This window comes from Vigna unguiculata, chromosome 11 (genome assembly GCF_004118075.2).
Source record: "Vigna unguiculata cultivar IT97K-499-35 chromosome 11, ASM411807v1, whole genome shotgun sequence".
Lineage (NCBI taxonomy): Eukaryota > Viridiplantae > Streptophyta > Magnoliopsida > Fabales > Fabaceae > Vigna > Vigna unguiculata.
Genome location: NC_040289.1, coordinates 22,016,358 through 22,024,366, shown reverse-complemented (window position 1 = coordinate 22,024,366; position 8,009 = coordinate 22,016,358). Strand labels below are relative to the sequence as shown.

Here is an 8,009-nt window from a genome sequence, read left to right as displayed (position 1 = left end):
AAAAATTCCAGAAACGTGAAAAATCCTGAAATGTAGAGAGAATGACATACTCTCCACCCAAAACACGCACTAGCTCTCCTTAGGTTCACGTACATGCTCTAAAAATTCCTTCTCTGACATTCCACAAATGAGTCCCCACTAGATCTCAGAGAAATAAATAATTGATTATCTAAATTCAAACACTTTAAATTTGAAAATTAAATATTTTTAAATTAAAAGGAAAAATGAAAAATCTTTCAAACATTGCGATGAACGTGGATCGAACACATGACCTTCAGATCTTCAGTCTGACGCTCTCCCAACTGAGCTATCCTCGCAACTTGTTAAAAAATTGAATGATTGTACTAAAATGAACCCAAAAATGAATGTTTTATGTTCACCATGCTTCGAACCCATACCACCCAATATTATAACATTATGCCAAATGTTCATCCATCCACATAAAATAAATCAAAAAATTAAAATGTCACAATAATGACACGCAAAGGACTTAAACCGAAGTCCTTTCATCAAGGTCAAGTACCCTCAACCACTTGAGCTAGTATTATTTTTTGTCAAAACTCCGGCGTTGAATATTATAAAGATCTCATTACCCACATTTATATTAAATAAATATTTATTTATTTATTTAATTTTTTCGGGTCTTACAAATTTCACTATTCAATATAATTCTTTTCCATTACTCTTGTGTTCTATTCTTGTTTTAACTTCATGATAATTATTGATTGCATATTTTTGAGTTTCTAATTATTGGACACAATATTAGAACCTAGACTAAAGTAGATAACTAATTGATTGTGCATCTAGACATAAAGTACATCATTGGTCATTCATAACATAATAATTTTGATCATTAATGCAAACTCATAATAAGAAAAGGTCTAAGACATTAAGGTTCTTATTAAAGTATAGACTTGTCACTAAGACATTAAGGCTTGTTGCATAAGGTGTGAAGGCTAGAGTAGGAATTAGAAGAATATTGGTTGGTTTTTGCTTTGAATTGGATCATGAAACCCTATCCTAGTGAAGCATTTATCATATATTGTTGCACACCATATATTTGATTAAAATATAAAAATACAAAAAGAGTTTTATTTTTGTTTTTGTGAATTAGTTGTCTAATTGAGTTTGAATTGGAAAAGTTGCCCAATGTTTCACAAGTCTCTTAAGAAATGATACTTGTACTTTCCACTTTATTATTGTATGATTTTGTACACTTGCCAACTTCGTAACAACTTTTTGGCGGTGTTGACGGGACTTGTGTTCAAACACAAGGTAATTTGGGGTTTTTGCTTTGAATTGGATCATGAAACCCTATCCTAGTTAAGCCTATATCATATATTGTTGCACACCATATATTTGACTAAAATATAAAAGTACAAAAGATTTTTTTAGTTTTGTGAATTTGTTGTCTAATTGAGTTATGAAATTCAAAAGTCACCAAGTGTTTCACAAGTCTCTTAGGAAACGATACTTGGAGTTTTCACTTTATTAATGTACGATTTTGTACACTTGCTTCTATTTTTTGTTGTTTTTTTCTTTGTTTCTATACTTTCATTATTTCTTTGTTATTTTTATGTTTATTTCCAATTCTCAAAATGTTTTATATAAAAATTGGGATAACTTGTTTGTTCAAGTATCTTTTGTGTTCTTGTGAGTGCAAGGTATTGATGAAAATGAAGAAATGATACAAAGAACCATATGGTATTGGTTCAACAGGTGAGCCACCAAAAGGAAAAAAAAAAAACATCACAATGAATATCAGGCGTTGAGCTAAAAGGACGTTAAACAAGCGATTGGTAGGAGGTAACCCGGTATTTTTAGCAAATTTTTCCTTACAATATATTTTTAATTTGTTTATGAACATGTTTAATTATTAAATTCTCTTTGAACTTGTTCTAATCATGTCCTCAAAATATATGAATTGAATGTTTGGATGACCATCTAAGTAAGAATTTGTTTAAGCAATGATTTACTTGTCTCATAATTTTGCATATAGTTGAGATAGCTTGTGGCATACATTGATTGATAGATAGTTTGATATGTTTATATTTAGTCTATCCTTGATCAGTGTGAGTGAGAGTATGACTAGAGTTTTTGGATATTTGAGTATGGAAACGCTTGAGTGTTGAAAACAGATAAGTGTTGTGAGCTTAAGAATATAGAGTTGTAAGGAAAGCAGTTATTGCCATGAAATTAATTGTTTTCTTGATTCTTGTTAATATAATCACATAATTGGTTAGAAAGGATAAAAGCATTTGTTTATCATGTTTAAACTACTTAGCCAAATAGTCAACCCTAATATATATTAATTGTCTATTGTTACCCATTTTGAGCCTATTTGTTTCATTCTTTTACCCTTAATATTTAAAGAAAATATATCTTGTCCCGCACTGTAGTCAAAGAGAATAAGTACATAAAGTTATGTAATCATATCAGTGTCGGGTAGGGTATAAACACCCTACCAGGGTATGAGATTGAATAAGTTTAGGGTAGGCTTTTGTGAAAATCCTACCTCATGAAAAAGGAAAGAGAAAGAAGAGAAAAGACAACAGATCCCATGTGATAAAAGAGGTTGTTATGAGAAGTATATGAAAATTTTTGGGAAAATTATTTGTAGAGAATTCTAAGATACCAAAAATTATTTACATTTAGTTGTTCTCTTCGGCTCAGGGGTGTTTTTGAATTCTTGAAAAACCATATTTCTTCTAGCTAACCCATTATAGCCTTTGAAAGACCTTTTGGTTTGACCAAATGTGTGTGTTGTGTAACTTAGATGACGTGAAAAAGTTGATGAAATGGTTTTATATGTTGATTATGAGTGATCATTTATAAACAGTTTTGTGCAGAGTGAAACACTAATTTTTGTGAGCTTTTTTATTAAAGAGTCTGGTTATTATCTCTTATACTATTTTTAGGATTGAACTGATTAAACAAGCTCACTCATTCTATCTTAAGTTTTAAAGCCACAAGTGAAATTTTGTTCTGTTGCATGATTAGGATTGATTGAGAAGTCACTTGTTCTTATGATATTCTAATGGTTAACCTGAATTTTTCTTACTTTATAGTTTCAAGCTTTCATGAGGACATGAAAAAGTTTAAAGTTTGGAGTATTTTGATAAATGGTATTATCATGCTTTTATTTTCTTTATTTTTTATCTTTTACCGTTATTTTATAAATATCTTTTTAGATATTTTAGGTTTTATTTAATAAAATTGGAAAAGATAAGTATTTGGTTTATATTTTGCAGATTAGGAGACAATCCCTGAAGATTTCTAGAATATTATCAAGATTATTGGATAAAAGGAAATCTCTGAAGATTACATAATATTTTCAAGATTAATATTCAAGTGGAGATTTCAAAGATTGAGAAAAATATCAACATAATTTGATTATCAAACTTATCAACAAGAAGAAAAATTGATAAAAATTGGTTACTCCAATTCAAAATCAAGTAAAAATCTTAAGTCGTAAGTTCTAAAAAACTATAAATAAGGGGTTTCACAAAGGTAAACAACAACCCTTCAGGTAGAAAAGAAATCCCTTTGGGGGAGAGAGAAAGAAAGTAGAGGCACATTCTGAAGGTTGTAGGCATTCATCTTCATCGTTACTCTAGTATTCAGAATGTTAAGGAGTAGCTAACTCCCTCATTCACAGGGTTGGGTGTAATGTATTCTTAATTCTCTATGAATTCCACTTTCAATATAATTAATTTCCATCACTCTTGTCTTCTACTATTATTTTAACTTCATGATAATTATTGATTGTATATTTGTGGGTTTCTAATTATTGGACACGATATTAGAACCTTGACATAGAATACACTATTGATCATTCATAACATCATAATTTTGATGATTAATGCGAACTCACAATAAGGAAAGGTATAAGACGTTATGGTTCTTATTAAAGTTTAGACTTGTCGCTAAGACATTAGGGCTTGTTACATAAGGCGTGAATGCTAGAGTAGGAATTAGAGAAATATTGTTTGGTGTTTTTGCTTTGAATTGAATTAGAAGAACATTATCAATCATATATTGTTGCACACCATTTGTTTGATTAAAATATAAAAATACAAAAAGATATTGCTTTGATCCCTCCACTAAAGAGTCTCGCATTGGGAATTTACGTTTTACTCAATTATTTTGTATGACTTTTGTTTCTATGTGCAGTGGAGATTATTTCTCACCGTTATGCATCATTACATCATTGTTTCAGCCTTTCTATAATGATCTGCGGAGTTGCCTTGCGCATTTTCCTCATGAACATTCATATTCATTCATTCAGATTCTAGTTTTTTGCATATAGTTCTGTAATTCCATTTTAAGTAGGTTTATTTTGTTAAATTCGTGCACTAGGAACATCTCACATCATTAGGTTGCATGTAGGTTAAGTGCATTGCTCAATTGATATACATCATTCACTTTGACATTTCCACAAACACCATGCATGCACTCTAGTTCCATTAGGTTTTTCATCAAACACTTTGCATACATACATTTCCACATCATTTTCAGTTAATTTTAGCATTTGTTTTGGTAATTTTTAGTTAGATTTCCTCCAATTACACAAAACACACTTGAGAATCACTCGAAATCACTTTGCCTTTCTATAGATTGATCTTTGGTTACCTAGTATACACTAAGTGGGAAAATCAATTTTAAGCTAAAATATTCTTAAGTGGATTAACACACTAACCCACCAACTTGTGGTGAATCGAGTTGGATTACAAAATTTTTAATTCATTAAAAAGTAAACTAAATTGAACTAACTCACTTTTAGTTCAACCCTTGATAAATCAAACCGTATGATTTAGGTCGGGTCTCTTTGATATTCTACACACAAATACATGTATAATTATAAATTTTAAACATAAATAAAATAGATAATTTTTTAAACTTATTTTATTTCATATGAAAATAAAACTGATATGTATCAATTTTTTTGGTAACATAATCAATATTTGTATTACAGTAGAGCAATGATTACAATGAAAATGACAAAAACAGTAAGAAATTAAACCACTTTGTTAAATTAATTTTTAGTAAGTAGAATATATTATAATATTATAAAAGAATAATATGTGTCCGTTTTGATTTACAGAAATACAAAATAAATATATTTATGTTATAATTATGATTTTTTATAGAAAAAAAAACCATGCTAATTAATTCATTAAATAATGAATATTTTAAACTTTGTAAATATGTTTTATAATAGTATAAAAAGTATAACTAATATGTTCATGTTCCCTTGATTTATAGTTATGATTATTTGTAAAATAAAAATTTTGTTAATTAATTCATTAATGAATATTTCAAAATTAATTAATATGTTTTAAATGATAAAATATTACTTTAATATAAGATAATAGTGTTACATAGAAGAAAAAATATTTTATTCAGAGATCTAATTATATGAATGTTATATTATTTTTTATATTAAAATTTAGTGGTAAAAATCATGATTAACAAACCAAAGGTTAATAATATTAAAACTTATAATATGTTAAAAAGTAATTTTTAATAAAAAATGTTATTATATTTATACAAATAATAAATTTGGTCTTAAATCGGAGATAGACAACATTGTTCAGGTTTGAAAAGGAGTAGGAATAAATTGAATCAAAGAAACATATTATTTGTCAAGTTATGTAGTTCAATATCTTTATAAAAATATTTGATAAAATATGTCAAAACTTTGATTCTACTACTATAAAATAATGAGAAGATTAAATCCACTTTTATTATACTATTAAAAATACATAAAATAAATTAAAAAACTACAAATATTCTTAATTGGGTTAACTTATTAACCCACCAACTCGTGATTACTAGAATCAGATTACAAAATTTTTAACTCACTAAAAAGAGTCAAATTGAGCTTACTCAATTTTAGTTCTACCCATAGTAAACCGACCCAAATAATTTGGATTGGGTCACTTTGAGACTCTACACACAAATGCAATATGCAATTACAAATTTGAAACATAAATAAATTAAATAATTTTTTTAACTTACTTTATTTCATATTCAAAAATAACCTTGCTAGATATTTTTTTTTAACAGAATCAATGTTTGTATTAGGGGATAGTGGGATAAAGCAATGTTACATTGAATATTATAAAAAAATAATTAATATAGAAGTACAAAATAAATATATTTATATTATAATGACTTTTTATAAAAATAAAAACCATGTTGACTAATCAATTAAATAATGAATATTTTGAACTTAATAAACATGTTTTACAATAGTATAAGAAACAATTAATGTATCCGTCCATGTTCTCTTGATTTATAGTTATGATTATTTGTAAAAATAAAACTGTGTTAATTAATTCAATAAGTGAATATTTCAAAATTAATTAATATGTTTTAAATGAAAAAAATATATTATTTTAATATAAGATAGAAAAGTTACATAGAAGAATAATATATTTTAGTGATATATTTAAAACATTCTTTTTTTATTCCAACAAAGATAGATCATATAAAAAAAATTAGTTGTCACTTACACCAGATATGACCCCATTCTTAGTTATAACAGTGATATAATGCTATAAATACATGCATAAGTTGAATTATGAAATAAAAGAAGAAGGATATATACTTAAGAAGGACCTTGAGAAGTAGCAAAACAAAACAAGGAAAAATATGGCTCTAGTGAAGGTTGCTTTGATAGCAGTTGTTTTTGCTTTGATAGCTTGCAACGGTAAGGTGTTTCAGTGTGATTTTATTTTATTTTTTCATTTGATAAATAATTTTTATAGCATGTGAGTAATAGCATGTGTTTTTGCAGGGTTTGTATTATGTCTGGAACCACAATGTAAGAATGATAATGATTGCAAGGGAAAGGTACCTTTCTGTAGAGTTAAAGCTATTTGTGTTGGCACAACTTGTGAGTGTTCGATGAGCAAACAACAGAAGCCAGCAAAATGTAAAACTACTGCTGATTGCCCATTTTATTGTATTCCACCATGTGAGAAACGATTCTGTGATGTAAGCACTGGTTCATGCAAATGTTTGTGTAACAAACATTGAGGATTTTATTGGAAGTTCAAAATCGTGAGAAATGAGTTTAAATAAATTATACGATTTTAGAGTTTGTATTCAGTTAATACTTTTTTTTTAGGTTTTCTTTACAAGTTTAGAATTTAATTGTTGGAAAATCAGATCTTTAACTGAACCATATTGATGCGGGTTGGGATTTAATCGGGACAAACACCTAAATTTTGACCTTCTCAAATAAAGGAAAAAAATATATATAAATAATTAATATAATTGGGGCAAACATTAGGGATTGCAAACACACACGCTCACGAGCAACTACAAGACAAAAAGAAAATAACAAGAATTCAAAGGATTTACATGATTTAGTCAAAATGACCTATGTCCGCGGTGGCTTCACTAGATGATATTTTTGATTGATAAATTAGATTTACAATTACATAAGTATTTATAGAAATATAGCAAGTAAATGGTTTAGGCCCAATAAACCCTTTAGACTCCACATACTCAACAATCTCTCACATGAAGGCTAATCACATCAACTCTGATAAACGTTTGGCAAGTGAACCAATCGTTAACGTAGTAATAAAATATCATCCTCTAGGATTAACTCGTTGAATACTAGATTCCTAATTAACGTAATTTTGAGCAAATGAGATTCAATAAAATTGCAAGCATAAAATTACAACAAAAACTTCAATCAATATAAGAACTGTCAAAGGATTGATTTCATACCATTTCCTCTAACAAAAAGAAAATTAATTCTGCACAATGAAAAGAAAAACTAAAACTAACGAAAAAAGAGAATGACGAAGATGAAGAAGAAGACAAAAACTTTTCGTGAACGATCCCCCCCTTTATCTTTTCCACGTTCTCTCCCTTTGTTGCGGTGAGTTTCTCTCTCCTCTAACCGTTTTGCCCCTCTTTCTCTTTCTTTTATTTTCTTTTTCCTTTAAATCCTTGTCAGCCAACGTCATATTTAGATTTCTCGCTGAAAA

General features: G+C 28.1%; 1 non-coding gene across 1 annotated transcript; it reads right to left on the bottom strand.

Annotated features, from left to right (window-relative positions):
• Positions 1–244: 244 nt before the first annotated feature.
• On the bottom strand, positions 245–317 carry TRNAF-GAA. The gene has a single exon. It is a non-coding gene; the product is annotated as a tRNA-Phe (tRNA).
• Between the last annotated feature and the right edge of the window lie 7,692 nt (positions 318–8,009).